This window comes from Anolis carolinensis, unplaced genomic scaffold, assembly GCF_035594765.1.
Source record: "Anolis carolinensis isolate JA03-04 unplaced genomic scaffold, rAnoCar3.1.pri scaffold_8, whole genome shotgun sequence".
NCBI classification, from domain to species: Eukaryota; Metazoa; Chordata; class Lepidosauria; order Squamata; family Dactyloidae; genus Anolis; species Anolis carolinensis.
This window is the reverse complement of record NW_026943819.1, coordinates 2,430,619-2,446,703: the sequence shown is the minus strand read 5'-3', so window position 1 is coordinate 2,446,703 and position 16,085 is coordinate 2,430,619. Positions and strand designations below refer to the sequence as shown.

General features: G+C 39.9%; 1 long non-coding RNA gene across 1 annotated transcript; it reads right to left on the bottom strand.

Annotated features, from left to right (window-relative positions):
• Window positions 1–9,083: 9,083 nt before the first annotated feature.
• On the bottom strand, window positions 9,084–10,993 carry LOC134293512 (uncharacterized). The gene is made up of 2 exons (XR_010000450.1): window positions 10,860–10,993; window positions 9,084–9,245 (listed from the first exon to the last, which is right to left on the bottom strand). It is a non-coding gene; the product is annotated as an uncharacterized LOC134293512 (long non-coding RNA).
• Between the last annotated feature and the right edge of the window lie 5,092 nt (window positions 10,994–16,085).

The window sequence follows — 16,085 nt, the reverse complement described above, 5'->3', positions numbered from 1 at the left end:
AACATCGAATTCAAAACAATGAGGTTGCAATAGTGGATAAGCAAAGTGCACATTATGAGTTGCAAATTCAGAAATAGGTATTTATTTATTTATTTATTCATTACATTTATATCCTGCCCTTCTCACCCCGAAGGGGACTCAGAGCGGCTTACAAATTAAATTTACATACAATATTATATTATTAGCATAGCACAATACTGGCAATAAATTACTATATTGTACTATATCAATATTTTGTAATATTATTAATATAACATTATTATATTGTATTATTAGTATTATATTGTATAACAAAATAATATTATTAATATTATATGCATATACAATATATTATAATATATATTATTGTAAATTATATTATATATATGTATATAGGTACATATGTATTTATGTATGTGTGTACCTATACATATATACATATACATATATATACATACTAGCTTTGCCCAGCCATGCGTTGCTGTGGCTTATGGGAATCCTTTGTTGGCCAGGTGGAATAGCAGTAAATAGCCTTGCAGTCTCAAAGCCTGGCTGTTTTCTGGAGTAGCTGGAGCTTTTTGTTGTATGAACATAGAGGCATGGATGAGGGGTTGTGCTGCCAAGTTTAGTGTTTCTGGGTGTGTAGTTTTGTTGTTTTGTCCTAGGCCGAAATTTCATTACCTATGTATGTATATATATATGTGTGTATGTGTATATATATATATATATATATATATATATATATATATATATATATAAAATTAGATAAGGTGCAACAGATTCATTTAAGGTCACATTGGGTTGGGAGGAGCCCTGAATTAAGTAATCAGGAGAAGTAATTATACAAAAGGTCGAGGAGTATAATTGTAATTATGATGGGGATGGGCGATCTTAACCAAAGGCCTGGTTGAAAAGCCAGGTTTTCAGGCTCTTCCAAAATGCCATCAAGGTGGGAGCATTGCACATGCACACTCTAGCAAAGCCTAAGCCTCCCTTGGGCAGGATTCCCTGGCATTTGGGAATGATCATCTGCTTTTACGATTCGTGTCTTCCTTTTCCATTTCCAACATCTAGGTTTTCCAAAAAAGGGAAATCAAAACCTTTGTTTGACCCGGGAGAGAGAAAATCCCTTGGGATCCCTCCATCGTGGTGACAGGAGGCGTTGTGATGCCCGCCCGACTCTACTGCCCATAGTAACAAATTGAAACATTCTCTGTTTGTCTGGCGGAGATGCTCCTCTTTGAAGATGTTGCCTTGTTGCCTTGGAAACTGATGTATCAAAGGACAGCGCTGCTCATAGAGGAGGAAGCGGATTGTTTTTCGAAAGGAGGGGGCAGTGCCATGGAAACACCCCTCGCACAACTCAGGAGAGATCTCCACCCCAGAAATATATACAGACTTTGCTATGGTTGACTGCCGTCACATTGGCTTAGACCAGTGTTTCCCAACCTTTGGGCCTCCAGGTGTTTTGGACTTCAGCTCCCACACTTCCTAACAGCTGGGTTTTCTAGGAGTTGAAGTCCAAAATACCTGGAGGCCCAAAGCTTGGGAACCACTGACTTAGACTCATGGTGACCCCATTAATGAGACCTTCAAGGCCCCGCAAGGCTTTGATAAAGTCCATCCACCTGGAATGTTGTTTTTCTCTCTTCCTGATAGCTTCTACCTTCCTAAGAAATGTTGTCTTTTCTAGAGAATCATGTTGTGGAGGAGGGTAGCCTAGAAGACCCAATTAATAACGAATAGATGTCCCAAATAATAAAAGATAACTGCCATCGATTAGTGGAAATGCAGCCACCACTGTGTGGAGAGACACCTTTAGATTATAAAAGTGCTCAACCACCCAATAGCTCAGAGGAAGCCTTTTACTTTATTCGGTGTTAAAATGGTAGCGCAATTGTGCTGAGGGAGTCTATAGGCGACAGAGGCTTTGATGTAAAAAGAACAATATCAAGTTTATTCAGGCACAAGCTTGTTGGTTACAAAAGATGTTTCACTTAGAGGTATTCTTATTAACAGTTACAATACTAGAATGAGATGAATCAAACTCTCTAAAGTATCACTTCTTTTACTTAAAGTAGTTAAAACTTCTTCCTCTGCTCCTTTTAAACTGTTACTTCAATGGATCTCTGTGAGTCCAGCTGGGATTGGTTCCCAAAGTCTGAAACTTGGACTATCCAGTGACTTCAAACCACAGTCACCCCCATGATATACTATCACGGATTATCTGTGCCCTTCCAGGACACAGACTACGTTAAATAAGTCACCAAACGTATTTAAAACCAACTCAAAATGAACAATTGAGTCTCCTTGATCCCATCAACCTGGAATCAATCTTCCCTGTGCCTCATCAGAGCACAGACTGAGGCTTCACTTTTAAAAACCTCTTCACTTCTCCTCCCCTCGGCAGATGGCTCCGCCCACATCTCCATGGCAACTGCCTCAGAGGAGAGCCACTAAATGGCTGCCGCCATCTCACACCTACCCAACCAAACCACAAGCACATAGTTAAATACAACAAACATAAATACAAAACTCATACTTCATTACACATGTCTTCTCACAATATGTAAGTATCGCAGCCTTGGTATCATCAGCTTGGCTTCTAGGGAGAGTGCAGGATGGATTTGCCCTGTCTTTGTCTTTTTGTCCTCAAATGTATAGTCATAGGACCGAGATAAACCATCTTTTGAGCATCTCGAATCTCTTCTGCAGATTGCACATTATTTGGAGGCATCCCATTTTAGTGAAGAGATGGATCCATTCTGGATTTTATTTTATCCAAGGTGCTGAATGTATAAAGCGATTATATATCAGCACCTTGGATAGCTCCTTTCGAACTCTAATGGACTGCCTGGAGTGGATCCACCACATAGAATCATAGCGTCATAGAGTCATAGAGTTGGAAGAGGCCTCATGGGCCATCCAGTCCAACCCCCTGCCGAGAATCAGGAAATCACATTCAAAGCATCCCCGACAGATGGTCATCTAGCTGTGATCGACATGGGGTGCATCTACACTGTAGAATGAATGCAGCATGACCACACTTTAACTGCCATGGCTCAAGGTAGGGAGGTGCAGTTTGGAGAGGACACAGCACTCTTTAGCAGAGAAGGCTCAAGCTTTTGTAAAGCTACAACTCCTAGGATTCCATAGCATGGAGCCATGGCAGTTAAAGTGGTGTCAAACTGCATCAATTGTACAGTATAGATGCACCCATAGACCCCAGTGGCCTCCGTGTATCAAAAAGGGCTCCAAGATATCAATTCATTACTATTTATCACCAACAATGAGTATGCCAATTGAACAACAGATAGAAGTGTTGACTCAGTAATTCAACAATGGATCTATTCTACCAAATGTCTTCAGGCCTTTTTTATTGATTTGAAGCTTGAGAGGTGAACTTGGAACTCTCTCGGATCCTCTGGAATGAAAAAAATCTCTCTTTGCAGCCTGGAGGAAAAGCTCTGTTTTGCCCGACAGCTTTGGTCGGAGATGCCTGCGACTGACATTTATCTGGGCGATTGGGCAGAACGAACCTCGTTTGTTTCCACTTTATCACTTCCTTACCCCCAATACACCTGGCTTCTCAGATCAGCAACCTCCATTAGCGGGAAGAGGCTCCACCACACCTTCTCATCCCGTCTATCTCCTTCACTTCCGACACTCATCCTTGTGCCCTAGCATTTGAGAGAAAGAAAGGAGAAACAGCCAAAACAAAGGGATTCCAGCATCCCTCACTCCCCCTTTTTGTAAAGATATATTTTCATTAGTTCACTAAAGGGGAATAATTTTCTTCCTGGGTTAACAACTGTTATAGCTCAGCCATCAGGATCTGGCCCTTCATAGGAGACAGAGTGGGACTCAGAGGCTGATGTGGATTTTGAGCCTCTCCGGAGTTTGGATCACAGCCCAATGACTTTGCAGGTGCCTAAAGTTGTGCTTTCAGAGGAACAGCTAATTGGGGAACATTCCGATGTTAACTCAAGGCTGGATTCACCGGATGGAGTTGTTGTAGTGGAGGATTTGTCTTTTGATCGGAGACAATCTATCTCACAGGATAGGAGTCAAAGAGAAGTGCTGAGAAGAAGTAAACGTTTGGCTATCAAGCGCTGTAATTAATAAATTTTCCCATGTGAAACTGTGATTGTCCTGGATCTCATTGAGCGGTAGCCTTGAGGTTTCCTTAAAGGGACCTTGCTCCTTGTTTTCGTTGCGGTGTCAACATTTCCATTCTTGGGAGAAGCATCTCAGTTCCTGTCTCTTGATCCTTGCCTTGTTCCTGTGCCGTTTCCAAGATACCCTGTTGGGGTTCGTGCCTTGTGACTCTCGAGTATTCCTCACCTTGTTACTCTTGTTTCCCTGCTTTTCAAGGAATACCCTCCAGGTGGATTACAGTTGTCATTTTGCTGTGTCTTGTCCATGCTTCCTGCAATTCCTGGATGCTTACTGACTTTGATTGCAGGATGCTGGGAACTCTAGCTCCAAAATAGGGCAGAAAAATGTCCAAATTGTGCAGAAAAGGACTGCGCTTTGCTCAACGGAGAGTGTGTGCCACTCTGCACATGCTCTGAAGTCTCTTGGAATGGATGGTCTTGTGGTCTCTTCTATGCTTCTTTGACGCCTTTGTTCCATCTGCACACATTCAGTTTGAGATCCACGGTCACTTCTTCCTCCAGGCTCCTGGGTCCGGTTCAATTGATTATTATTTTGAACACAGGCTATGGGCGATTTTAAATTTGCTTCTATTTAACTAAATTAACATGTGTGACATTAGTCATGGGCTTGGGGCAGTCCTCTGGGACAAACGGCAGCCGAATCAACAGCATTGGCACCAGCTTGATCCTCGGCCCCAATCTTTGGATGGTTTGCCTTAAGGAAGGGCAGAAGCAAGGCCAGCTGGAGATTCAACATTGCCATCTGGCGGAAGACTCAGATATTCCTGCAGCCCATTTTATTCTTTCCATCTGTGTTGTAGCAGGCTAATGTTCTTGCTGTACTTCAGATGGTCCTTCTTTGGACAGGCCTTGCCTTGTACACTCCTTTTTGCCCCTAAATCTGGGCCAAGACTTTGTTGGAAACCGCCCTGAGTCCCTTGTTGAGATAGGGTGGTATATAAAGTATTATTATTATTATTATTATTATTATTATTATTATTAAACTTTATTTGTACCCCGCTAGCATCTCCCGAAGGACTCGATGCGGCTTACAAAGGCCAAGGCCTCAACACACAATATAACAATACAAAACAAAAGGCAAATTAAAAACAATTAAAACAGTATAAACAACAAGCAATAAACAATACGCTAAAACACAATAAAACTGGGCCGGGCCAGAGTAATGGGTACAAGATTAAAAGTGCTGATGTGACAGATGATATATAAGGCTTAGTAAGTATTATTTATTATTATTATTATTATTATTATTATTATTATTATTATTATTATTATTATTATTATACACAACGACATTGTATGACACAGCAAACAAGATAGATATGCTGGATTTCATATCACAAAATCACAAGTCGAACACTTCCCAAGTGTCTAGGACTGTGTGATGTATTTTCGGATGATGCCTGCAGATCTTAGTAGGGTGGCCTTTTGCAGTTAGCAGATCATAATTTTGTCAATGTCTATTGTTTCCAAATGCCGGCTGAGATCTTTTATCACAGCACCCAATGTGCCCATCACCACCGGGACCACCTGCACTGGTTTCTGCCAGAGTCTTTGAAGTTCAATCTTGAGGTCCTGAGAGCGGCTGAGTTTTCCCAGTTGTTTTTCGTCAATGGAATGGCGATATCAATAATCCAAACCTTTTTCTTTTCCACAACTGTGATGTCTGGTGTGTTGCGTTCCAGAACTTTGTCAGTCTAGATTCGGAAGTCCCACAGTATCTTTGCGTGTTCATTTTTCAATACATTTGCAGGTTTGTCATCCCACCAGTTCTTTGCTGCTGGCAGGTGGTACTTGAGGCATAAGTTCCAATGGATCATTTGGGCCACATAGTTGTGTCTCTGCTTGTAGTCATTCTGTGCGATTTTCTTGCAGCAGCTAAGGATATGATCCATGGTTTCGTCAGTTTCTTTGCACAGTATGCATTTTGTCTCCTTCTTCAGGGTCCTATTCGTGAGCCAGAGCCAGATCTTCTTCTTATCAGCTTTTCCTTCAATTTTGTCAAGAAATTTTCCATGCGATGTTTTGTTGTGCCATGTGTCCGGAGAGTTATGGCTCTGAGTAATTGTATATATCTTGTATATATCGTGTATATATACCTCACTGTGCAGCGGAAGCGTGCTGGGCCCATAATCCATGTCAAGATCAGTGCCAGGGGTCAGGGTGCATGATGGGTGGGTTTCTTCTCAAACACCATCGATCAATCATGCTCCGAACCAGCACCCTGATGAATTGGTGAATTTTCTGCCCTCACCAATTCCTCCAAAGTCAGACTCAAATACATCTGCAGTCTGAAGTTCAGACATCTATTTAATATTTACAGATAAATTTACAATTGCAGCAAAGTCCATCACTCGAAGCCGGCATTCTTCGGCTCGGCTCTCCTCTCACACAGTTCAACAAGAGATAAGAAAGCACATTCCTTAGTCTGAAGGCCTCCAAGGCCGGAAATCATGTCTTATAGGTCACAGCAGGCTGTCAGTCAAACTGGCCTGCTGTTAACTGTTTCATTGCTGAAACACACACTTGCAAAACAGCAGAAACACTTGCTTTACATTTCATATACACACAACCAAAATCCAACTTATATCTTGTATATATCTTGTATAATAAAGCAATTAGACCTCCTGGAATCAGCAGTAATTAACAACTAAGCTGTAGTTTTGTTGGTGCCACTTTTGCTGCTGCATCAGGTGGTCCTTCAGGTAAGCAGATGGAGAGAACGGACTCACCAAATCAGTCAGGGTGACGGATGATAGATTCAACTCCCTATCCCATCATCCACACCACCCTGACAGGGTGTCCTTGGGAGTCGCAGACTCTGAGCCCCAGAAGAAATCCCATGGGAGGTTCACCTTCAGTTCTCCATAAATTGGAATTGACTTGAAAGGAAATGACCATAAATACGTACAAGGATATGACTTGAACGTCGTTATTGTGCACCTGAATCCACCCACCACCTTCTGCCTTTATCCATTGCAACAAAAAGAACGAAAGCATTTAATTGTATACTATACCAACACGTAATGCTCTCTCAGCCATTCCTTCTTGCATTCTGTTCCCTGCAATCATTTCCAACTCTTGACAGAAGTGTGTAGTTCTGTGAATGTATGAGTGTATATATAAAAGCCTTCTGCTTCAGTAGATCCATGGACCTCCCCTCTCGTTTGCAGCTGTTCTCAAATGCAGATTAAAACAAAGAAAGCTTGACCCGGCAATTATTCTCCCCGGCAAGGCTCAAAGATGCGTACAGAGAGTGATCCAGCATAGTGTCTTGGCATCTTCTAGATCGAGGAGCAAATGAGGAGTTGTCCCAACATGCCTTCCAGGCATCTGATGAGAATCAATGAAGTCAACTCACAGCAGGGATTAAATTTATTGCAATTCTTTCCAAGTCAGCTCTTTGGCAGGTGAGTGATGAGCGAGGATTGGTCTTAAATCTTGGGGCCTGTTAGCTTTTCATTGGGGAAGGGAAACTGTTGTTAGCTTTTCTTTTCTCCTCTGCTTGGCAAGACTACTGTATATACTCGAGAATAAGCCAACCGAAATATAAGCCAAGGCACCTAATTTTACCACAAAAAACTGGGATAACATATTGACTCGAGTATAAGCCGAGGGTGGGAAATGCAGCAGCTATGGGTAAATTTCAAAATAAAAATAGATCCCAATAAAATTTCATTAATCGAGGCATCTCCCCATGGGGATTCAGGCCGGCTTCCAACATAGTAACAGGCAAGCATTCAATGCTTATATAAACAATGCAGAGCTAGATATAGATCTATAATTATAGATACTAATTTCACATATGCATTTCCCCCTGAAATGTTTGTGAATCCCCCTCTCTCTATGTGTGTGTGTGTGTATTTCCCCTGTAATATTTGCAAGCCATATATATATATATATATATATATATATATATATATATATATATATAGGTAATGGAATCACGGCATCGGACAAACTAAACTAAACGCCCCACAACCTCAAAAATTGACAGCACAACCTCTCATCCATGCCTCTACGTTCATACAATAAAGAAAAAAGAAAAAGTAAGTCCTAGCCACAGCAACGCGTGGCCAGGCACAGCTAGTGTGTATATGTGTGTGTGTGTGTGTGTATGTGTATATATATATATATATATATATATATATATATTTTCATATCTATCTAGACATGTTTATATATATTTGTGTGTTCATTTCCCCCTGTAATATTTGCAAGCTCTATATATAGGTAGGTAAGAATATATTCATATCTATCCAGACATCTCTCTTTATATAGATAATTATATCTATATAGGATTTGCAGAGACTTGCAAACATATGAGGGTAAATTCATATGTAAAAATAATGTATATGTATGGCTACAGATACACAGGTACATGGATCTATACGTATAAAGAATTTGCAAAGACCTGCAAACATATGAGGGGAAAATTCATATATAAAATTATTGTTTATAGATAGATACAAAATATAAAGGTGCAAAAGCTTGCAAGGAGTTAATGCCTATCTATCTGTAGGAGAGTTTAACAAATATATCAGGGGGAAATGCTTTCATAAGATTAATGAATATATATTTTTCTTCTTCCTGATTTGCGAGGGCATCTTTCTCTTTTCAAAGAGGGAAGCTTTGCAAAAGAAAACACACTGATAAGGGAGGAGAAGAGAGAAATAGATCACATATTGCAAGCAATAGCTTGCAGGCTCTATTGGTGGCCTTGACCTTGACCCAATTATAAGCCAAGTGAGGCTTTTTCAGCTCATAAAAAGGGCTGAAAAACTCAGCTTATCTTCGAGTATATACGGTACTCTTCCCAAAGCAATTTCAGTCCCGTCATCCAACATTGGGGCCCTTTCCTTTATGCGAGCCAGCTTGCCGAAGTCCATGTTGATCCAGGGCAACAGAAATATACTGTATTTCATCACATAATAGTCACACTATTTTTTACTCTTTAAAAAAGCGGGGCCACGACTATTACACGAGGAAAAATCTGCCTTTGTGCTCTGGTTTTTGTTGTTGTTCTCATCCTTCCTTCTTTCTCCGAAAGCAAGACAGTTTGCAAACTATCCAATGGAGGTCTCTGAAGCTCTGAAGGGCAGAATATGAATAAAGTGTTTTATTATTTATTTATTTATTTATTTATTTATTAGCGACATTTATATCCCGCCCTTCTCACCCTGAAGGGGACTCAGGGCGGTTTACAAGTATATATACATACAATATATTATATGATACGACTATATTGCAATATTATTAGTAATGTTGCATGTAATAAAAAAATATACAATTATAACAATGAATTAATGAATGAGAACATGGACTTTACATGACCTGTACAAAGATTTATTGAGGATTCTGGATGAATAGATTCTAATCTTGGACATGCTTAAAATTTTATATAATGTGATTTTATTTTGCAATGGTATCTGTTTTATATGAATTGTTGTTTTGTAGATTGTTTTATATGAATTGTTGTTTTTACATTGTTTGTAGGCATTGAATTTTTGCTTATTTATTGTAAGCAGCTTTGAGTCCCCTCGGGGAGAAAGGCAGGATAAAAGTGATGTAAATAAATAAAATAAATATTACATTGCATTGCATCATAATATTATTATTAATATTACATGTACAGTAGAGTCTCGCTTATCCAATGTAAACGGGCAGGCAGAACATTGGATAAGCGAATATGTTGGATAATAAGGAGAGATTAAGGAGAAGCCTATTAAACATCAAATTAGGTTATGATTTTACAAATTAAGCACCAAAACATCATGTTATACAACAAATTTGGCAGAAAAAGTAGTTCAATACGCAGGAATGTTACGTAGTAATTACTGTATTTACGAATTTAGCACCAAAATATCACAATGTATTGAAAACATTGACAACAAAAATGGCTTGGATAATCCATAGGCTTGGATAAGCGAGGCTTGGATAAGTGAGACTCTACTGTATTATTATTAATATTACATGTATATACAATACTAGCAGCAATTGGATAAAAACAATTAATCCTCTCTCTCTAATTAGGACTTTATTTTTCTTTTCTTTTTGTTGTATCAACCTAGAGGCGTGGATGATGGGTTGTGTTGTCAAATTTCGAGGTTGGGGGGCCTGTAGTTTTGTCAGTCGCCAGGATTCCATCACTCTTTTATATATATAGATATAATAATATTATTATTATTGATTCAAACCATACCTCTCTAGGAACTTTCTAGGTCCTCCAGTGAGACTTTATAGTAATTATCAATTAAAGATGTTCATTTCACTAAGATTTATTATCATCCCCAGTTTTCTGTGTCTACAGAAACTTCCAAAACATATCCCTTGCTAATACAGAAGTCATACTGTATTAAAGACCTGACACTGCTTCTAGTCTTTCTGTGCGGGAAAATGAAAACGATTTGGTATGTCTTGGACTGGATAATTGGAAAAAAATAGGCTTTTGTAAGACGAAAATGCATTGTCATTTTAAAGGAAGAGGTAAGAACGGCGACATACAATTGCCGAAAGGAAGATTGGAAGTCACTTTTGTCTTTTTGAGCTCTACTCTTTTTAAATTTTTGCAGTTATTGTATCTTTTTTTTCCTCCTCCTTCTTCTTGTAGTGCCTGCAATTCTGAGTCTGCTTTGAAAGCAGAACTTTAGAAACAAAAAGTCTGGGCAGACAAAGGCCACACGTATTACATTTTGCCATCCTTACCATCATGCATCCGAGTCGGAGGCCGTGCATGCCGGCGGAGTCCATCAAGCGGTCAGCTGCCAAAGATGGTCTGCTGGGCCTTTCTCCGGTCAAAGCTCTTGGCCCATCTCCTCCTGACCTCGGACCTGAACCTGTCAACAGACAGCAGCAGATGTCCAAAAGCACGTCTGACCTCAGTTCGGCCCTTGAAATCAGAAAGGACACGGATGCTTGGGAGAAATAAATGGACCCTTGAGTCACGGTTCTGCAAACTCGGAGCCAGACGATTCTTCTTCATTCCTGCACTGAAGTTCCTTTTGAACAGGCATGAGCAAACTTCAGCCCTCCAGGTGTTTTGGACTTCAACTCCCACAATTCCTAACAGCCTACCGCAAACTGCACTACAAACTAGAGCTGACAGCTGGCACAACAAAACATTGCATGGAAAGTTCCTTGACAAAATTGAAGGAAAAGCTGATAAGGAGAAGACCTGGCTCTGGATCACGAATGGGACCCTGAAGAAGGAGACAGAAGGCCTGATCCTTGCAGCCCAGGAGCAAGACATCAGAACAAAGGCAATTATTAATAATAATAATAATAATAATAATAATAATAATAATAATAATAATAATAATAGAAGACCTGGCTCTGGCTCACGAATGGGACCCTGAAGAAGGAGACAGAAGGCCTGATCCTTGCAGCCCAGGAGCAAGACATCAGAACAAAGGCAATTATTAATAATAATAATAATAATAATAATAATAATAATAATAATAGAAGACCTGGCTCTGGCTCACGAATGGGACCCTGAAGAAGGAGACAGAAGGCCTGATCCTTGCAGCCCAGGAGCAAGACATCAGGACAAAGGCCATTCAGGCCAAGATCGAAAAATCAGCTGATGACCCAAAATGCAGACTGTGCAAGGAAGCCGACGAAACCATTGATCATCTCCTCAGCTGCTGTAAGAAAATTGCACAGACAGACTACAAACAGAGGCACAACTATGTGGCCCAAATGATTCATTGGAACTTATGCCTCACGTACCACCTCCCAGCAGCAAAGAACTGGTGGGATCACAAACCTGCAAAAGTATTGGAAAATGAACACACAAAGATACCGTGGGACTTCCGAATCCAGACTGACAAAGTTCTGGAACACAACACACCAGACATCACAGTTGTGGAAAAGAAAAAGGTTTGGATCATTGATGTTGCCATCCCAGGTGACAGTCGCATTGACGAAAAACAACAGGAAAAACTCAGCCGTTATCAGGACCTCAAGATTGAACTTCAAAGACTCTGGAAGAAACCAGTGCAGGTGGTCCCGGTGGTGATGGGCACACTGGGTGCCGTCCCAAAAGATCTCAGCCAGCATTTGGAAACAATAGACATTGACAAAATTACGATCTGTCAACTGCAAAAGGCCACCCTACTGGGATCTGCACTCATCATCCGAAAATACATCACACAGTCCTAGACACTTGGGAAGTGTTCGACTTGTGATTTTGTGAAACGAAATCCAGCATATCTATCTTGTTTGCTGTGTCATAATAAAATAATAACAATAATAATAATAATAATAATAATAATAATAATAATAATAATAATAATACACTTGGGAAGTGTTCGACTTGTGATTTTGTGATACAAAATCCAGGATAGCTATCTTGTTTGCTGTGTCATAATAATAATAATAATAATAATAATAATAATAATAATAATAATACATCACACAGTCCTAGACACTTGGGAAGTGTTCGACTTGTGATTTTGTGAAACGAAATCCAGCATATCTATCTTGTTTGCTGTACCATAATAATAATAATAATAATAATAATAATAATAATAATAATAATAATAATAATAATAATAATAAATCACACAGTCCTAGACACTTGGGAAGTGTTCGACTTGTGATTTTGTGAAACGAAATCCAGCATATCTTGTTTGCTGTGTCATAATAAAATAATAATAATAATAATAATAATAATAATAATAATAATAATAATAATAATAATAATAATACACTTGGGAAGTGTTCGACTTGTGATTTTGTGATACGAAATCCAGGATAGCTATCTTGTTTGCTGTGTCATAATAATAATAATATTAATAATAATAATAATAATAATAATAATACATCACACAGTCCTAGACACTTGGGAAGTGTTCGACTTGTGATTTTGTGAAACAAAATCCAGCATATCTATCTTGTTTGCTGTACCATAATAATAATAATAATAATAATAATAATAATAATAATAATAATAATACATCACACAGTCCTAGACACTTGGGAAGTGTTCAACTTGTGATTTTGTGATACGAAATCCAGCATATCTATCTTGTTTGCTGTGTCATAATAATAATAATAATAATAATAATAATAATAATAATAATAATAATAATAATAATAATAATAATAATGTTTTTGTTTGACCAGTCAAAGTGCAACACAAATAAAAACAAGGCAAAAAGGCTGGGGGGACACCAGCTGACCTTCTGTTTGACGTCAAAATCTTATTTTCCTGATTCTTCTTTCAGGAAATGTGCTCTTTTCTTGCTGTTGTCATGGTGCAGTAAGGACGACGTGCAATCGTACCAGGTGCAGATGGGGAAAGTAACGTCTAAGATGGTCAATGTGTTTAAATGAAGTGGCCAAGAAGTTCTGCTTTGGAGAGAGAGAAGAGGGGAGTCAACAAACCCAATGCAAAAATCTCAGAGAGGAACTCCCAGGAGTCTCCCACAAGCCGGAGGTGGCCAAGCGTGAAATTGCTCCAATTTGCTGCTTTCACAGACCAGTTCCTGGAAGGAGTTTCCTTCCAAAGAGGAGGCCGGAGCCTCCAAGACTCGGTGGCAGTAGATTAAAAACACAATTGGCCTCTTGGCCCCAGTCCTTGAAGACGGTGGGTGAAGAATGGCCCTTCCTTGCTCTCTGCTCACTTGGACTTGGGATTCCCAGGGATCCGGCCCCTCTTCTCCGGTCTTCTCCCAGGACTAAGGGAGGAATCTCAGGGCAAGAGCCTTGAGAAATGTGGTTGCTGTTCTGCTTGGAGCTTCCACCTTTGTAGCCTCATGCATTGGCTTTATTAGCCGCCACATCACACTCTTGACTCATGTTCTGCTTGCAGTCTGCTTAGACCCATAGATTGTCTTCACTTGTACGTCTTTAGATCTCATAATTGGTGCATGTTTTTGTCTATTGGTGTATTGTATACTGTTAGTGTTTTTATTTGATATTTCTGTGAGCCGCCCCAAGTCCCCTTTGGGGGAGAAGGAGGCGGGATATACATAAAAAACTTCTTCTTCTTCTTCTTCTTCTTCTTGTTCTATTATTATTATTATTATTATTATTATTATTATTATTATTATTATTATTATGTTATTATGACACAGCAAATAATAATAATAATAATAATAAAACTTTATTTATACCCCGCCACCATCTCCCCGTGTGGACTCGGGGCGGCTCACAACGTTACAAAAGTAACAGCATTAAACAATATACACAGTTTAAAACACAAATACAAGATAGATAATATGCTGGATTTCGTATCACAAAACCACAAGTCGAACACTTCCCAAGTGTCTAGGACTGTGTGATGTATTTTTGAATGATGCCTGCAGATCCCAGTCGGGTGACCTTTTGCAGTAGGCAGATCGTGATTTTGTCAATGTCTATTGTTTCCAAATGCCGGCTGAGATCTTTTGGCATGGCACCCAGTGTGCCCATCACCACCGGGACCACCTGCACTGGTTTCTGCCAGAGTCTTTGAAGTTCAATCTTGAGGTCCTGAGAGCGGCTGAGTTTTTCCTGTTGTTTTTCGTCAATGCGACTGTCACCTGGGATGGCAACATCAATGATCCAAACCTTTTTCTTTTCCACAACTGTGATGTCTGGTGTGTTGTGGAAAAGAAAAAGGTTAGTCTGGATTCGGAAGTCCCACAGTATCTTTGCGTGCTCATTTTCCAATACTTTTGCAGGTTTGTGATCCCACCAGTTCTTTGCTGCTGGGAGGTGGTACTTGAGGCATAAGTTCCAATGAATCATTTGGGCCACATAGTTGTGCCTCTGTTTGTAGTCTGTCTGTGCGATTTTCTTACAGCAGCTGGGGATATGATCCATGGTTTCGTTGGTTTCCTTACAGTCTGCATTTTGGGTCATCAGCTGATTTTTCGATCTTGGCCTGAATTGCCTTTGTTCTGATGTCTTGCTCCTGGGCTGCAAGGATCAGGCCTTCTGTCTCCTTCTTCAGGATCCCATTTGTGAGCCATTATTATTATTATTATTATTATTATTATTATTATTATTATTATTATTATTCAGGAGCTCAATACGACCCAGGCTTTGATCTCATGACCTCTCGATCAGTAATGATTTATTGCAGCTGGCTACTAACCAGGTAGGTCCTATATTTATGCATTTCATGTAGTATATTACATTGACATTGAATTTCATTGTGATAGTGTTGACCCAATGAAGCAAAACTTCTGTAAAAATGCCCAAATGTGGGAAGGCTTGGCCGTCGAAGAAGCCTCAATTTGGGACTTCCTGAGGACCAGATTTGACCCCAAAACCCAAGATTTCCCCACCATGCAGAAGGAAATGCCTTTACTTTCCTTTTCTCCATTTCAAACAACAACAACGAGAGAGGTCCAGCAAAGTCATTCCTGAGGCATCGGCCTCGGGGCTGTGATGTTTCCTCATCTAAATTGCCCTCATATTTTACTTTTTCTCCTCGTCCTAAAATACTCCAGAGAAGCCTTCAGGTTTTTTTTATAAGGCCAGCGGACTGATTTGTGGGATGATCTCCTCTCCGCCCCTGGCTCCGTGATCAGGGTTCATTCATATACATTACAGGGTGATTTATTTAATGGCTTGCTTTGAGCCGTGTAAATTCCCCCGACTTCTGAGCAACGTATTGTGAAACTTGCTATAAATCAGCAATGGGGCCAATGGGATACAGTGGGAAGGAAGGAAGGAAGGAGCCAGCATGACTAGAGAGATTCTGGGTGTTGTGGTCCAAAAGCATAACCTTCCCAAGCTCTGCATTATTTGGAACATCTCTAGTTATTAAAAGTGACAGCTTCTCAGTAATGATGGGACACATTCAATAGGACTGCTGCATCTCTCAGGGGAGTACGGAAAAATAAAGGCATTGCCCTCCAAATGGGAAGTATGCACTTGCACAAAATGTTATTCCGTGCCCAAATTTATAGCATTGAGGCATGGAGAATAATTTTTATG